The sequence below is a fragment of the Schistocerca piceifrons genome, chromosome 1, assembly GCF_021461385.2.
Source record: "Schistocerca piceifrons isolate TAMUIC-IGC-003096 chromosome 1, iqSchPice1.1, whole genome shotgun sequence".
NCBI lineage: Eukaryota > Metazoa > Arthropoda > Insecta > Orthoptera > Acrididae > Schistocerca > Schistocerca piceifrons.
The window spans coordinates 456,807,655-456,822,438 of NC_060138.1; the positions used below are offsets into that span (position 1 = coordinate 456,807,655).

At 53.8% G+C, this 14,784-nt stretch overlaps 19 non-coding genes across 19 annotated transcripts; all 19 read right to left on the minus strand.

Moving 5' to 3' along the window:
- Window positions 1-370: 370 nt before the first annotated feature.
- On the minus strand, window positions 371-452 carry Trnal-uag. The gene has a single exon. It is a non-coding gene; the product is annotated as a tRNA-Leu (tRNA).
- A 747-nt stretch (window positions 453-1,199) lies between these two features.
- Trnah-gug lies at window positions 1,200-1,271 on the minus strand. Its single transcript has one exon. It is a non-coding gene; the product is annotated as a tRNA-His (tRNA).
- A 386-nt stretch (window positions 1,272-1,657) lies between these two features.
- Trnae-cuc lies at window positions 1,658-1,729 on the minus strand. Its single transcript has one exon. It is a non-coding gene; the product is annotated as a tRNA-Glu (tRNA).
- A 445-nt stretch (window positions 1,730-2,174) lies between these two features.
- Trnal-uag lies at window positions 2,175-2,256 on the minus strand. The gene has a single exon. It is a non-coding gene; the product is annotated as a tRNA-Leu (tRNA).
- A 747-nt stretch (window positions 2,257-3,003) lies between these two features.
- On the minus strand, window positions 3,004-3,075 carry Trnah-gug. The gene has a single exon. It is a non-coding gene; the product is annotated as a tRNA-His (tRNA).
- An 893-nt stretch (window positions 3,076-3,968) lies between these two features.
- On the minus strand, window positions 3,969-4,050 carry Trnal-uag. The gene has a single exon. It is a non-coding gene; the product is annotated as a tRNA-Leu (tRNA).
- A 747-nt stretch (window positions 4,051-4,797) lies between these two features.
- On the minus strand, window positions 4,798-4,869 carry Trnah-gug. The gene has a single exon. It is a non-coding gene; the product is annotated as a tRNA-His (tRNA).
- An 893-nt stretch (window positions 4,870-5,762) lies between these two features.
- Trnal-uag lies at window positions 5,763-5,844 on the minus strand. Its single transcript has one exon. It is a non-coding gene; the product is annotated as a tRNA-Leu (tRNA).
- A 747-nt stretch (window positions 5,845-6,591) lies between these two features.
- On the minus strand, window positions 6,592-6,663 carry Trnah-gug. The gene has a single exon. It is a non-coding gene; the product is annotated as a tRNA-His (tRNA).
- Window positions 6,664-7,049: 386 nt separating this feature from the next.
- On the minus strand, window positions 7,050-7,121 carry Trnae-cuc. Its single transcript has one exon. It is a non-coding gene; the product is annotated as a tRNA-Glu (tRNA).
- A 445-nt stretch (window positions 7,122-7,566) lies between these two features.
- Window positions 7,567-7,648, minus strand: Trnal-uag. Its single transcript has one exon. It is a non-coding gene; the product is annotated as a tRNA-Leu (tRNA).
- Window positions 7,649-8,395: 747 nt separating this feature from the next.
- Trnah-gug lies at window positions 8,396-8,467 on the minus strand. The gene has a single exon. It is a non-coding gene; the product is annotated as a tRNA-His (tRNA).
- Window positions 8,468-8,853: 386 nt separating this feature from the next.
- Window positions 8,854-8,925, minus strand: Trnae-cuc. The gene has a single exon. It is a non-coding gene; the product is annotated as a tRNA-Glu (tRNA).
- A 445-nt stretch (window positions 8,926-9,370) lies between these two features.
- Window positions 9,371-9,452, minus strand: Trnal-uag. Its single transcript has one exon. It is a non-coding gene; the product is annotated as a tRNA-Leu (tRNA).
- Window positions 9,453-10,199: 747 nt separating this feature from the next.
- Trnah-gug lies at window positions 10,200-10,271 on the minus strand. The gene has a single exon. It is a non-coding gene; the product is annotated as a tRNA-His (tRNA).
- An 893-nt stretch (window positions 10,272-11,164) lies between these two features.
- On the minus strand, window positions 11,165-11,246 carry Trnal-uag. Its single transcript has one exon. It is a non-coding gene; the product is annotated as a tRNA-Leu (tRNA).
- Window positions 11,247-11,993: 747 nt separating this feature from the next.
- Window positions 11,994-12,065, minus strand: Trnah-gug. The gene has a single exon. It is a non-coding gene; the product is annotated as a tRNA-His (tRNA).
- An 893-nt stretch (window positions 12,066-12,958) lies between these two features.
- Trnal-uag lies at window positions 12,959-13,040 on the minus strand. Its single transcript has one exon. It is a non-coding gene; the product is annotated as a tRNA-Leu (tRNA).
- Window positions 13,041-13,787: 747 nt separating this feature from the next.
- Trnah-gug lies at window positions 13,788-13,859 on the minus strand. Its single transcript has one exon. It is a non-coding gene; the product is annotated as a tRNA-His (tRNA).
- Between the last annotated feature and the right edge of the window lie 925 nt (window positions 13,860-14,784).

A 14,784-nucleotide genomic window follows, 5' to 3' on the forward strand; every position in this document is an offset into this window, starting at 1 on the left:
TCTCTCGCGTTATAGAACGGCGTGCTCCGGACGCATTTCGTGGAGACGAACGCCAGCAATGATGAGAGCAAAAGGTGCCTACAAATCCTGTCGTTGCACCACGCACTGTTCTACGACAATTCACCAAGCAGACGCTCACGCCTTGTTGTGCTGTTTCCTTTGCGGGCAATGAGTGCATCTGCCTTCGACACAGGAAACATTACACGTTCGGCAGCTGTGGGATTGGAACCCACGCCTCCGAAGAGAATGGTGCCTGAAACCAGCGTCTTAGACCGCTCGGCCACGCTACCTACACAACACGCGCGTCACAAGAGCTGCGTCCTACCCCACGAGGACACACCGCAACGGCACAAAAATGAGACGTAGAAAGTGGCAACGGTGGGATTCGAACCCACGCCTCCGGAGAGACTGGTGCCTAAAACCAGCGCCTTAGACCGCTCGGCCACGTTACCGTTGGATCAGCAGCGGCAAAACGTTTCGTTTGTACTACAAAGATCACTTCGAAATGGAAGTATCTTGGCAATCGCCGTGCCATGTATTTCCGCTGCTCTCCCACTGGAAGCGTCTCTTTAGGCCATCCACGGCAAGAAAAAGCCGTGCCCGCCGTATGGTAGCGACGCCACTTGTCTGTAGCTGTCGCAGTTAAGGAGACAGCGTCAAGAGACGTTTTCGTGCCGTGACCAGGTTTCGAACCTGCGCTTTCCTTAACCACTAAAGTATCGTAGCTGTAACTGTCAGGCGGAGCTAGAATGCTCCATGTATCAAACATATGTGAGCTCAAGGAGGTTACACTTGAAGGAAAAGCGGCAGGTTAACGCGATCACATCAAAACCCCCGGCAGCTACGGGATTCGAAACCGCGCCTACAGAGAGACTGGTGTCTTAAACCAGCGCCTTAAAGCGCTCGGCCACGCTACATGCGCTGCTTGGTGCGCCAGTGTTCCTAGCATTTGTAGAAACAGTGCACGCCACAGCTTCCTGTTCTGCTCTGACTGGCTGCTCATCCATCGCACTTCAAACGACTGCCCTTTTCGACTACAGAGAGCAGCGGACGTCTGCGCTCTGGGAGGCGACATTACGTGTTGGGGATGAAGTGGTAGTGCTAACTGCGGCCTGCGGAACACGAGTGAAAAAATCAAGAGAGTACTGTCATTTCGAGTACTCGCCATTGCAACGGCAGCAAGGCAAAACTTTCAAAATTGCCGTGACCAGGATTCGAACCTGGGTTATTGCGGCCACAACGCAATGTCCTAACCACTAGACGATCACGGCCATGGCCACGGAGGCGCCCGCGAAGGCAGCTGGCTGCAATGCAAGTGGCGATACCCAGCAAAGCCTAGGCCAAGGTGTACGCCACAGCAGTGTCAGACACGGTCTCCATCACATGTATACGAGCAAATGAACGTGCCTGCGCTGTCAGGACTCTAACTACAGTGGTTAGCTGCATTCACCTCCGTGGCAATGTCTTGCAGTCCTCCAAGCCTCTTGACTACAGGTACCGGTATGTGGCTCGATAACAAGTGGATAGACGCCGCATCTCTCTCGCCGTCAGGTGTTGCCGCGAGTCATACTTAACGTAGCTTTCTGCACGCGTCAGCGTAGCGTCAGTCGAGCAAAGTCGAGACAAGTCGCATAGGAGGAGCAACAAAAACGCGCAATTCCGGTACCGGGAATCGAACCCGGGCCTCCTGGGTGAGAGCCAGGTATCCTAGCCACTAGCCCACACCGGACAACGACGGCAGCGCTCTTTCCAGCGAACGCAGCAGCCGCCCACGGTTAACTGACGACAACTGTAAAAAATCCACTCTCTCGCGTTATAGAACGGCGTGCTCCGGACGCATTTCGTGGAGACGAACGCCAGCAATGATGAGAGCAAAAGGTGCCTACAAATCCTGTCGTTGCACCACGCACTGTTCTACGACAATTCACCAAGCAGACGCTCACGCCTTGTTGTGCTGTTTCCTTTGCGGGCAATGAGTGCATCTGCCTTCGACACAGGAAACATTACACGTTCGGCAGCTGTGGGATTGGAACCCTCGCCTCCGAAGAGAATGGTGCCTGAAACCAGCGCCTTAGACCGCTCGGCCACGCTACCTACACAACACGCGCGTCACAAGAGCTGCGTCCTACCCCACGAGGACACACCGCAACGGCACAAAAATGAGACGTAAAAAGTGGCAACGGTGGGATTCGAACCCACGCCTCCGGAGAGACTGGTGCCTAAAACCAGCGCCTTAGACCGCTCGGCCACGTTACCGTTGGATCAGCAGCGGCAAAACGTTTCGTTTGTACTACAAAGATCACTTCGAAATGGAAGTATCTTGGCAATCGCCGTGCCATGTATTTCCGCTGCTCTCCCACTGGAAGCGTCTCTTTAGGCCATCCACAGCAAGAAAAAGCCGTGCCCGCCGTATGGTAGCGACGCCACTTGTCTGTAGCTGTCGCAGTTAAGGAGACAGCGTCAAGAGACGTTTTCGTGCCGTGACCAGGTTTCGAACCTGGGCTTTCCTTAACCACTAAAGTATCGTAGCTGTAACTGTCAGGCGGAGCTAGATTGCTCCATGTATCAAACATATGTGAGCTCAAGGAGGTTACACTTGAAGGAAAAGCGGCAGGTTAACGCGATCACATCAAAACCCCCGGCAGCTACGGGATTCGAAACCGCGCCTACAGAGAGACTGGTGCCTTAAACCAGCGCCTTAAAGCGCTCGGCCACGCTACATGCGCTGCTTGGTGCGCCAGTGTTCCTAGCATTTGTAGAAACAGTGCACGCCACAGCTTCCTGTTCTGCTGGGACTGGCTGCTCATCCATCGCACTTCAAACGACTGCCCTTTTCGACTGCAGAGAGCAGCGGACGTCTGCGCTCTGGGAGGCGACATTACGTGTTGGGGATGAAGTGGTAGTGCTAACTGCGGCCTGCGGAACACGAGTGAAAAAATCAAGAGAGTACTGTCATTTCGAGTACTCGCCATTGCAACGGCAGCAAGGCAAAACTTTCAAAATTGCCGTGACCAGGATTCGAACCTGGGTTATTGCGGCCACAACGCAATGTCCTAACCACTAGACGATCACGGCCATGGCCACGGAGGCGCCCGCGAAGGCAGCTGGCTGCAATGCAAGTGGCGATACCCAGCAAAGCCTAGGCCAAGGTGTACGCCACAGCAGTGTCAGACACGGTCTCCATCACATGTATACGAGCAAATGAACGTGCCTGCGCTGTCAGGACTCTAACTACAGTGGTTAGCTGCATTCACCTCCGTGGCAATGTCTTGCAGTCCTCCAAGCCTCTTGACTACAGGTACCGGTATGTGGCTCGATAACAAGTGGATAGACGCCGCATCTCTCTCGCCGTCAGGTGTTGCCGCGAGTCATACTTAACGTAGCTTTCTGCACGCGTCAGCGTAGCGTCAGTCGAGTCAAGTCGAATAAGAGGAGCACCAAAAACGCGCAATTCCGGTATCGGGATCCGAAGCCGGGCCTCCTGGGTGAGAGCCAGGTATCCTAGCCACTAGACCACACCGGACAACGACGGCAGTGCTCTTTCCAGCGAACGCAGCAGCCGCCCACGGTTAACTGACGACAACTGTAAAAAATCCACTCTCTCGCGTTATAGAACGGCGTGCTCCGGACGCATTTCGTGGAGACGAACGCCAGCAATGATGAGAGCAAAAGGTGCCTACAAATCCTGTCGTTGCACCACGCACTGTTCTACGACAATTCACCAAGCAGACGCTCACGCCTTGTTGTGCTGTTTCCTTTGCGGGCAATGAGTGCATCTGCCTTCGACACAGGAAACATTACACGTTCGGCAGCTGTGGGATTGGAACCCACGCCTCCGAAGAGAATGGTGCCTGAAACCAGCGCCTTAGACCGCTCGGCCACGCTACCTACACAACACGCGCGTCACAAGAGCTGCGTCCTACCCCACGAGGACACACCGCAACGGCACAAAAATGAGACGTAAAAAGTGGCAACGGTGGGATTCGAACCCACGCCTCCGGAGAGACTGGTGCCTAAAACCAGCGCCTTAGACCGCTCGGCCACGTTACCGTTGGATCAGCAGCGGCAAAACGTTTCGTTTGTACTACAAAGATCACTTCGAAATGGAAGTATCTTGGCAATCGCCGTGCCATGTATTTCCGCTGCTCTCCCACTGGAAGCGTCTCTTTAGGCCATCCACGGCAAGAAAAAGCCGTGCCCGCCGTATGGTAGCGACGCCACTTGTCTGTAGCTGTCGCAGTTAAGGAGACAGCGTCAAGAGACGTTTTCGTGCCGTGACCAGGTTTCGAACCTGCGCTTTCCTTAACCACTAAAGTATCGTAGCTGTAACTGTCAGGCGGAGCTAGAATGCTCCATGTATCAAACATATGTGAGCTCAACGAGGTTACACTTGAAGGAAAAGCGGCAGGTTAACGCGATCACATCAAAACCCCCGGCAGCTACGGGATTCGAAACCGCGCCTACAGAGAGACTGGTGTCTTAAACCAGCGCCTTAAAGCGCTCGGCCACGCTACATGCGCTGCTTGGTGCGCCAGTGTTCCTAGCATTTGTAGAAACAGTGCACGCCACAGCTTCCTGTTCTGCTGGGACTGGCTGCTCATCCATCGCACTTCAAACGACTGCCCTTTTCGACTACAGACAGCAGCGGACGTCTGCGCTCTGGGAGGCGACATTACGTGTTGGGGATGAAGTGGTAGTGCTAACTGCGGCCTGCGGAACACGAGTGAAAAAATCAAGAGAGTACTGTCATTTCGAGTACTCGCCATTGCAACGGCAGCAAGGCAAAACTTTCAAAATTGCCGTGACCAGGATTCGAACCTGGGTTATTGCGGCCACAACGCAATGTCCTAACCACTAGACGATCACGGCCATGGCCACGGAGGCGCCCGCGAAGGCAGCTGGCTGCAATGCAAGTGGCGATACCCAGCAAAGCCTAGGCCAAGGTGTACGCCACAGCAGTGTCAGACACGGTCTCCATCACATGTATACGAGCAAATGAACGTGCCTGCGCTGTCAGGACTCTAACTACAGTGGTTAGCTGCATTCACCTCCGTGGCAATGTCTTGCAGTCCTCCAAGCCTCTTGACTACAGGTACCGGTATGTGGCTCGATAACAAGTGGATAGACGCCGCATCTCTCTCGCCGTCAGGTGTTGCCGCGAGTCATACTTAACGTAGCTTTCTGCACGCGTCAGCGTAGCGTCAGTCGAGTCAAGTCGAATAAGAGGAGCACCAAAAACGCGCAATTCCGGTATCGGGATCCGAAGCCGGGCCTCCTGGGTGAGAGCCAGGTATCCTAGCCACTAGACCACACCGGACAACGACGGCAGTGCTCTTTCCAGCGAACGCAGCAGCCGCCCACGGTTAACTGACGACAACTGTAAAAAATCCACTCTCTCGCGTTATAGAACGGCGTGCTCCGGACGCATTTCGTGGAGACGAACGCCAGCAATGATGAGAGCAAAAGGTGCCTACAAATCCTGTCGTTGCACCACGCACTGTTCTACGACAATTCACCAAGCAGACGCTCACGCCTTGTTGTGCTGTTTCCTTTGCGGGCAATGAGTGCATCTGCCTTCGACACAGGAAACATTACACGTTCGGCAGCTGTGGGATTGGAACCCACGCCTCCGAAGAGAATGGTGCCTGAAACCAGCGCCTTAGACCGCTCGGCCACGCTACCTACACAACACGCGCGTCACAAGAGCTGCGTCCTACCCCACGAGGACACACCGCAACGGCACAAAAATGAGACGTAAAAAGTGGCAACGGTGGGATTCGAACCCACGCCTCCGGAGAGACTGGTGCCTAAAACCAGCGCCTTAGACCGCTCGGCCACGTTACCGTTGGATCAGCAGCGGCAAAACGTTTCGTTTGTACTACAAAGATCACTTCGAAATGGAAGTATCTTGGCAATCGCCGTGCCATGTATTTCCGCTGCTCTCCCACTGGAAGCGTCTCTTTAGGCCATCCACGGCAAGAAAAAGCCGTGCCCGCCGTATGGTAGCGACGCCACTTGTCTGTAGCTGTCGCAGTTAAGGAGACAGCGTCAAGAGACGTTTTCGTGCCGTGACCAGGTTTCGAACCTGCGCTTTCCTTAACCACTAAAGTATCGTAGCTGTAACTGTCAGGCGGAGCTAGAATGCTCCATGTATCAAACATATGTGAGCTCAACGAGGTTACACTTGAAGGAAAAGCGGCAGGTTAACGCGATCACATCAAAACCCCCGGCAGCTACGGGATTCGAAACCGCGCCTACAGAGAGACTGGTGTCTTAAACCAGCGCCTTAAAGCGCTCGGCCACGCTACATGCGCTGCTTGGTGCGCCAGTGTTCCTAGCATTTGTAGAAACAGTGCACGCCACAGCTTCCTGTTCTGCTGGGACTGGCTGCTCATCCATCGCACTTCAAACGACTGCCCTTTTCGACTACAGACAGCAGCGGACGTCTGCGCTCTGGGAGGCGACATTACGTGTTGGGGATGAAGTGGTAGTGCTAACTGCGGCCTGCGGAACACGAGTGAAAAAATCAAGAGAGTACTGTCATTTCGAGTACTCGCCATTGCAACGGCAGCAAGGCAAAACTTTCAAAATTGCCGTGACCAGGATTCGAACCTGGGTTATTGCGGCCACAACGCAATGTCCTAACCACTAGACGATCACGGCCATGGCCACGGAGGCGCCCGCGAAGGCAGCTGGCTGCAATGCAAGTGGCGATACCCAGCAAAGCCTAGGCCAAGGTGTACGCCACAGCAGTGTCAGACACGGTCTCCATCACATGTATACGAGCAAATGAACGTGCCTGCGCTGTCAGGACTCTAACTACAGTGGTTAGCTGCATTCACCTCCGTGGCAATGTCTTGCAGTCCTCCAAGCCTCTTGACTACAGGTACCGGTATGTGGCTCGATAACAAGTGGATAGACGCCGCATCTCTCTCGCCGTCAGGTGTTGCCGCGAGTCATACTTAACGTAGCTTTCTGCACGCGTCAGCGTAGCGTCAGTCGAGCAAAGTCGAGACAAGTCGCATAGGAGGAGCAACAAAAACGCGCAATTCCGGTACCGGGAATCGAACCCGGGCCTCCTGGGTGAGAGCCAGGTATCCTAGCCACTAGCCCACACCGGACAACGACGGCAGCGCTCTTTCCAGCGAACGCAGCAGCCGCCCACGGTTAACTGACGACAACTGTAAAAAATCCACTCTCTCGCGTTATAGAACGGCGTGCTCCGGACGCATTTCGTGGAGACGAACGCCAGCAATGATGAGAGCAAAAGGTGCCTACAAATCCTGTCGTTGCACCACGCACTGTTCTACGACAATTCACCAAGCAGACGCTCACGCCTTGTTGTGCTGTTTCCTTTGCGGGCAATGAGTGCATCTGCCTTCGACACAGGAAACATTACACGTTCGGCAGCTGTGGGATTGGAACCCACGCCTCCGAAGAGAATGGTGCCTGAAACCAGCGCCTTAGACCGCTCGGCCACGCTACCTACACAACACGCGCGTCACAAGAGCTGCGTCCTACCCCACGAGGACACACCGCAACGGCACAAAAATGAGACGTAAAAAGTGGCAACGGTGGGATTCGAACCCACGCCTCCGGAGAGACTGGTGCCTAAAACCAGCGCCTTAGACCGCTCGGCCACGTTACCGTTGGATCAGCAGCGGCAAAACGTTTCGTTTGTACTACAAAGATCACTTCGAAATGGAAGTATCTTGGCAATCGCCGTGCCATGTATTTCCGCTGCTCTCCCACTGGAAGCGTCTCTTTAGGCCATCCACGGCAAGAAAAAGCCGTGCCCGCCGTATGGTAGCGACGCCACTTGTCTGTAGCTGTCGCAGTTAAGGAGACAGCGTCAAGAGACGTTTTCGTGCCGTGACCAGGTTTCGAACCTGCGCTTTCCTTAACCACTAAAGTATCGTAGCTGTAATTGTCAGGCGGAGCTAGAATGCTCCATGTATCAAACATATGTGAGCTCAAGGAGGTTACACTTGAAGGAAAAGCGGCAGGTTAACGCGATCACATCAAAACCCCCGGCAGCTACGGGATTCGAAACCGCGCCTACAGAGAGACTGGTGCCTTAAACCAGCGCCTTAAAGCGCTCGGCCACGCTACATGCGCTGCTTGGTGCGCCAGTGTTCCTAGCATTTGTAGAAACAGTGCACGCCACAGCTTCCTGTTCTGCTGGGACTGGCTGCTCATCCATCGCACTTCAAACGACTGCCCTTTTCGACTGCAGAGAGCAGCGGACGTCTGCGCTCTGGGAGGCGACATTACGTGTTGGGGATGAAGTGGTAGTGCTAACTGCGGCCTGCGGAACACGAGTGAAAAAATCAAGAGAGTACTGTCATTTCGAGTACTCGCCATTGCAACGGCAGCAAGGCAAAACTTTCAAAATTGCCGTGACCAGGATTCGAACCTGGGTTATTGCGGCCACAACGCAATGTCCTAACCACTAGACGATCACGGCCATGGCCACGGAGGCGCCCGCGAAGGCAGCTGGCTGCAATGCAAGTGGCGATACCCAGCAAAGCCTAGGCCAAGGTGTACGCCACAGCAGTGTCAGACACGGTCTCCATCACATGTATACGAGCAAATGAACGTGCCTGCGCTGTCAGGACTCTAACTACAGTGGTTAGCTGCATTCACCTCCGTGGCAATGTCTTGCAGTCCTCCAAGCCTCTTGACTACAGGTACCGGTATGTGGCTCGATAACAAGTGGATAGACGCCGCATCTCTCTCGCCGTCAGGTGTTGCCGCGAGTCATACTTAACGTAGCTTTCTGCACGCGTCAGCGTAGCGTCAGTCGAGCAAAGTCGAGACAAGTCGCATAGGAGGAGCAACAAAAACGCGCAATTCCGGTACCGGGAATCGAACCCGGGCCTCCTGGGTGAGAGCCAGGTATCCTAGCCACTAGCCCACACCGGACAACGACGGCAGCGCTCTTTCCAGCGAACGCAGCAGCCGCCCACGGTTAACTGACGACAACTGTAGAAAATCCACTCTCTCGCGTTATAGAACGGCGTGCTCCGGACGCATTTCGTGGAGACGAACGCCAGCAATGATGAGAGCAAAAGGTGCCTACAAATCCTGTCGTTGCACCACGCACTGTTCTACGACAATTCACCAAGCAGACGCTCACGCCTTGTTGTGCTGTTTCCTTTGCGGGCAATGAGTGCATCTGCCTTCGACACAGGAAACATTACACGTTCGGCAGCTGTGGGATTGGAACCCACGCCTCCGAAGAGAATGGTGCCTGAAACCAGCGCCTTAGACCGCTCGGCCACGCTACCTACACAACACGCGCGTCACAAGAGCTGCGTCCTACCCCACGAGGACACACCGCAACGGCACAAAAATGAGACGTAAAAAGTGGCAACGGTGGGATTCGAACCCACGCCTCCGGAGAGACTGGTGCCTAAAACCAGCGCCTTAGACCGCTCGGCCACGTTACCGTTGGATCAGCAGCGGCAAAACGTTTCGTTTGTACTACAAAGATCACTTCGAAATGGAAGTATCTTGGCAATCGCCGTGCCATGTATTTCCGCTGCTCTCCCACTGGAAGCGTCTCTTTAGGCCATCCACGGCAAGAAAAAGCCGTGCCCGCCGTATGGTAGCGACGCCACTTGTCTGTAGCTGTCGCAGTTAAGGAGACAGCGTCAAGAGACGTTTTCGTGCCGTGACCAGGTTTCGAACCTGCGCTTTCCTTAACCACTAAAGTATCGTAGCTGTAACTGTCAGGCGGAGCTAGAATGCTCCATGTATCAAACATATGTGAGCTCAAGGAGGTTACACTTGAAGGAAAAGCGGCAGGTTAACGCGATCACATCAAAACCCCCGGCAGCTACGGGATTCGAAACCGCGCCTACAGAGAGACTGGTGTCTTAAACCAGCGCCTTAAAGCGCTCGGCCACGCTACATGCGCTGCTTGGTGCGCCAGTGTTCCTAGCATTTGTAGAAACAGTGCACGCCACAGCTTCCTGTTCTGCTGGGACTGGCTGCTCATCCATCGCACTTCAAACGACTGCCCTTTTCGACTACAGACAGCAGCGGACGTCTGCGCTCTGGGAGGCGACATTACGTGTTGGGGATGAAGTGGTAGTGCTAACTGCGGCCTGCGGAACACGAGTGAAAAAATCAAGAGAGTACTGTCATTTCGAGTACTCGCCATTGCAACGGCAGCAAGGCAAAACTTTCAAAATTGCCGTGACCAGGATTCGAACCTGGGTTATTGCGGCCACAACGCAATGTCCTAACCACTAGACGATCACGGCCATGGCCACGGAGGCGCCCGCGAAGGCAGCTGGCTGCAATGCAAGTGGCGATACCCAGCAAAGCCTAGGCCAAGGTGTACGCCACACCAGTGTCAGACACGGTCTCCATCACATGTATACGAGCAAATGAACGTGCCTGCGCTGTCAGGACTCTAACTACAGTGGTTAGCTGCATTCACCTCCGTGGCAATGTCTTGCAGTCCTCCAAGCCTCTTGACTACAGGTACCGGTATGTGGCTCGATAACAAGTGGATAGACGCCGCATCTCTCTCGCCGTCAGGTGTTGCCGCGAGTCATACTTAACGTAGCTTTCTGCACGCGTCAGCGTAGCGTCAGTCGAGTCAAGTCGAATAAGAGGAGCACCAAAAACGCGCAATTCCGCTATCGGGATCCGAACCCGGGCCTCCTGGGTGAGAGCCAGGTATCCTAGCCACTAGACCACACCGGACAACGACGGCAGTGCTCTTTCCAGCGAACGCAGCAGCCGCCCACGGTTAACTGACGACAACTGTAAAAAATCCACTCTCTCGCGTTATAGAACGGCGTGCTCCGGACGCATTTCATGGAGACGAACGCCAGCAATGATGAGAGCAAAAGGTGCCTACAAATCCTGTCGTTGCACCACGCACTGTTCTACGACAATTCACCAAGCAGACGCTCACGCCTTGTTGTGCTGTTTCCTTTGCGGGCAATGAGTGCATCTGCCTTCGACACAGGAAACATTACACGTTCGGCAGCTGTGGGATTGGAACCCACGCCTCCGAAGAGAATGGTGCCTGAAACCAGCGCCTTAGACCGCTCGGCCACGCTACCTACACAACACGCGCGTCACAAGAGCTGCGTCCTACCCCACGAGAACACACCGCAACGGCACAAAAATGAGACGTAAAAAGTGGCAACGGTGGGATTCGAACCCACTCCTCCGGAGAGACTGGTGCCTAAAACCAGCGCCTTAGACCGCTCGGCCACGTTACCGTTGGATCAGCAGCGGCAAAACGTTTCGTTTGTACTACAAAGATCACTTCGAAATGGAAGTATCTTGGCAATCGCCGTGCCATGTATTTCCACTGCTCTCCCACTGGAAGCGTCTCTTTAGGCCATCCACAGCAAGAAAAAGCCGTGCCCGCCGTATGGTAGCGACGCCACTTGTCTGTAGCTGTCGCAGTTAAGGAGACAGCGTCAAGAGACGTTTTCGTGCCGTGACCAGGATTCGAACCTGGGCTTTCCTTAACCTCTAAAGTATCGTAGCTGTAACTGTCAGGCGGAGCTAGAATGCTCCATGTATCAAACATATGTGAGCTCAAGGAGGTTACACTTGAAGAAAAAGCGGCAGGTTAACGCGATCACATCAAAACCCCCGGCAGCTACGGGATTCGAAACCGCACCTACAGAGAGACTGGTGCCTTAAACCAGCGCCTTAAAGCGCTCGGCCACGCTACATGCGCTGCTTGGTGCGCCAGTGTTCCTAGCATTTGTAGAAACAGTGCACGCCACAGCTTCCTGTTCTGCTGGGACTGGCTGCTCATCCATCGCACTTCAAACGACTGCCCTTTTCGACTGCAGAGAGCAGCGGACGTCTGCGCTCTGGGAGGCGACATTACGTGTTGGGGATGAAGTGGTAGTGCTAACTGCGGCCTGCGGAACACGAGTGAAAAAATCAAGAGAGTACTGTCATTTCGAGTACTCGCCATTGCAACGGCAGCAAGGCAAAACTTTCAAAATTGCCGTGACCAGGATTCGAACCTGGGTTATTGCGGCCACAACGCAATGTCCTAACCACTAGACGATCACGGCCATGGCCACGGAGGCGCCCGCGAAGGCAGCTGGCTGCAATGCAAGTGGCGATACCCAGCAAAGCCTAGGCCAAGGTGTACGCCACAGCAGTGTCAGACACGGTCTCCATCACATGTATACGAGCAAATGAACGTGCCTGCGCTGTCAGGACTCTAACTACAGTGGTTAGCTGCATTCACCTCCGTGGCAATGTCTTGCAGTCCTCCAAGCCTCTTGACTACAGGTACCGGTATGTGGCTCGATAACAAGTGGATAGACGCCGCATCTCTCTCGCCGTCAGGTGTTGCCGCGAGTCATACTTAACGTAGCTTTCTGCACGCGTCAGCGTAGCGTCAGTCGAGTCAAGTCGAATAAGAGGAGCACCAAAAACGCGCAATTTCGGTATCGGGATCCGAACCCGGGCCTCCTGGGTGAGAGCCAGGTATCCTAGCCACTAGACCACACCGGACAACGACGGCAGTGCTCTTTCCAGCGAACGCAGCAGCCGCCCACGGTTAACTGACGACAACTGTAAAAAATCCACTCTCTCGCGTTATAGAACGGCGTGCTCCGGACGCATTTCGTGGAGACGAACGCCAGCAATGATGAGAGCAAAAGGTGCCTACAAATCCTGTCGTTGCACCACGCACTGTTCTACGACAATTCACCAAGCAGACGCTCACGCCTTGTTGTGCTGTTTCCTTTGCGGGCAATGAGTGCATCTGCCTTCGACACAGGAAACATTACACGTTCGGCAGCTGTGGGATTGGAACCCACGCCTCCGAAGAGAATGGTGCCTGAAACCAGCGCCTTAGACCGCTCGGCCACGCTACCTACACAACACGCGCGTCACAAGAGCTGCGTCCTACCCCACGAGAACACACCGCAACGGCACAAAAATGAGACGTAAAAAGTGGCAACGGTGGGATTCGAACCCACTCCTCCGGAGAGACTGGTGCCTAAAACCAGCGCCTTAGACCGCTCGGCCACGTTACCGTTGGATCAGCAGCGGCAAAACGTTTCGTTTGTACTACAAAGATCACTTCGAAATGGAAGTATCTTGGCAATCGCCGTGCCATGTATTTCCACTGCTCTCCCACTGGAAGCGTCTCTTTAGGCCATCCACAGCAAGAAAAAGCCGTGCCCGCCGTATGGTAGCGACGCCACTTGTCTGTAGCTGTCGCAGTTAAGGAGACAGCGTCAAGAGACGTTTTCGTGCCGTGACCAGGATTCGAACCTGGGCTTTCCTTAACCTCTAAAGTATCGTAGCTGTAACTGTCAGGCGGAGCTAGAATGCTCCATGTATCAAACATATGTGAGCTCAAGGAGGTTACACTTGAAGAAAAAGCGGCAGGTTAACGCGATCACATCAAAACCCCCGGCAGCTACGGGATTCGAAACCGCGCCTACAGAGAGACTGGTGCCTTAAACCAGCGCCTTAAAGCGCTCGGCCGCGCTACATGCGCTGGTTGGTGCGCCAGTGTTCCTAGCATTTGTAGAAACAGTGCACGCCACAGCTTCCTGTTCTGCTGGGACTGGCTGCTCATCCATCGCACTTCAAACGACTGCCCTTTTCGACTGCAGAGAGCAGCGGACGTCTGCGCTCTGGGAGGCGACATTACGTGTTGGGGATGAAGTGGTAGTGCTAACTGCGGCCTGCGGAACACGAGTGAAAAAATCAAGAGAGTACTGTCATTTCGAGTACTCGCCATTGCAACGGCAGCAAGGCAAAACTTTCAAAATTGCCGTGACCAGGATTCGAACCTGGGTTATTGCGGCCACAACGCAATGTCCTAACCACTAGACGATCACGGCCATGGCCACGGAGGCGCCCGCGAAGGCAGCTGGCTGCAATGCAAGTGGCGATACCCAGCAAAGCCTAGGCCAAGGTGTACGCCACAGCAGTGTCAGACACGGTCTTCATCACATGTATACGAGCAAATGAACGTGCCTGCGCTGTCAGGACTCTAACTACAGTGGTTAGCTGCATTCACCTCCGTGGCAATGTCTTGCAGTCCTCCAAGCCTCTTGACTACAGGTACCGGTATGTGGCTCGATAACAAGTGGATAGACGCCGCATCTCTCTCGCCGTCAGGTGTTGCCGCGAGTCATACTTAACGTAGCTTTCTGCACGCGTCAGCGTAGCGTCAGTCGAGCAAAGTCGAGACAAGTCGCATAGGAGGAGCAACAAAAACGCGCAATTCCGGTACCGGGAATCGAACCCGTGCCTCCTGGGTGAGATCCAGGTATCCTAGCCACTTTTTTTTTTTTTTTTTTTTTTTTTTTTTGTTGCGGACACAACGCAATGTCCTGACCACTTTTTTTTTTTTTTTTTTTTTTTTTTTGTCCAGAGTGCTAACCGTTACACCATTTTTTTTTTTTTTTTTTTTTTTTTTTTTTTTTTTTTTGGGTGAGGCTCGAACTCACAACACCGGCAATTCTCACGGCTACTGCCTTATAAGTACCGTGCGCTAACCAATTGCGCCACTTTTTGGTTTTTTTTTTTTTATCCGAAGTCCGACGCGTTATCCATTTTTTTTTTCACCATTTTTTTTATCTTCTTTTTTGCTCTACGACCTTTTTTTTTTTTTTTTTTTTTTTTTTTTTTTTTTTTTTTTTTTTTTTTTTTTTTGCACGTGAGTGCTGGGCAGCCGGCGGCAAGGTGGGCAGGGGTCGCAATTCGGAGGCCTGGCCACGATGTCACCGCCATACCCCGCACCCAATTGCATGGTTTTGTTAT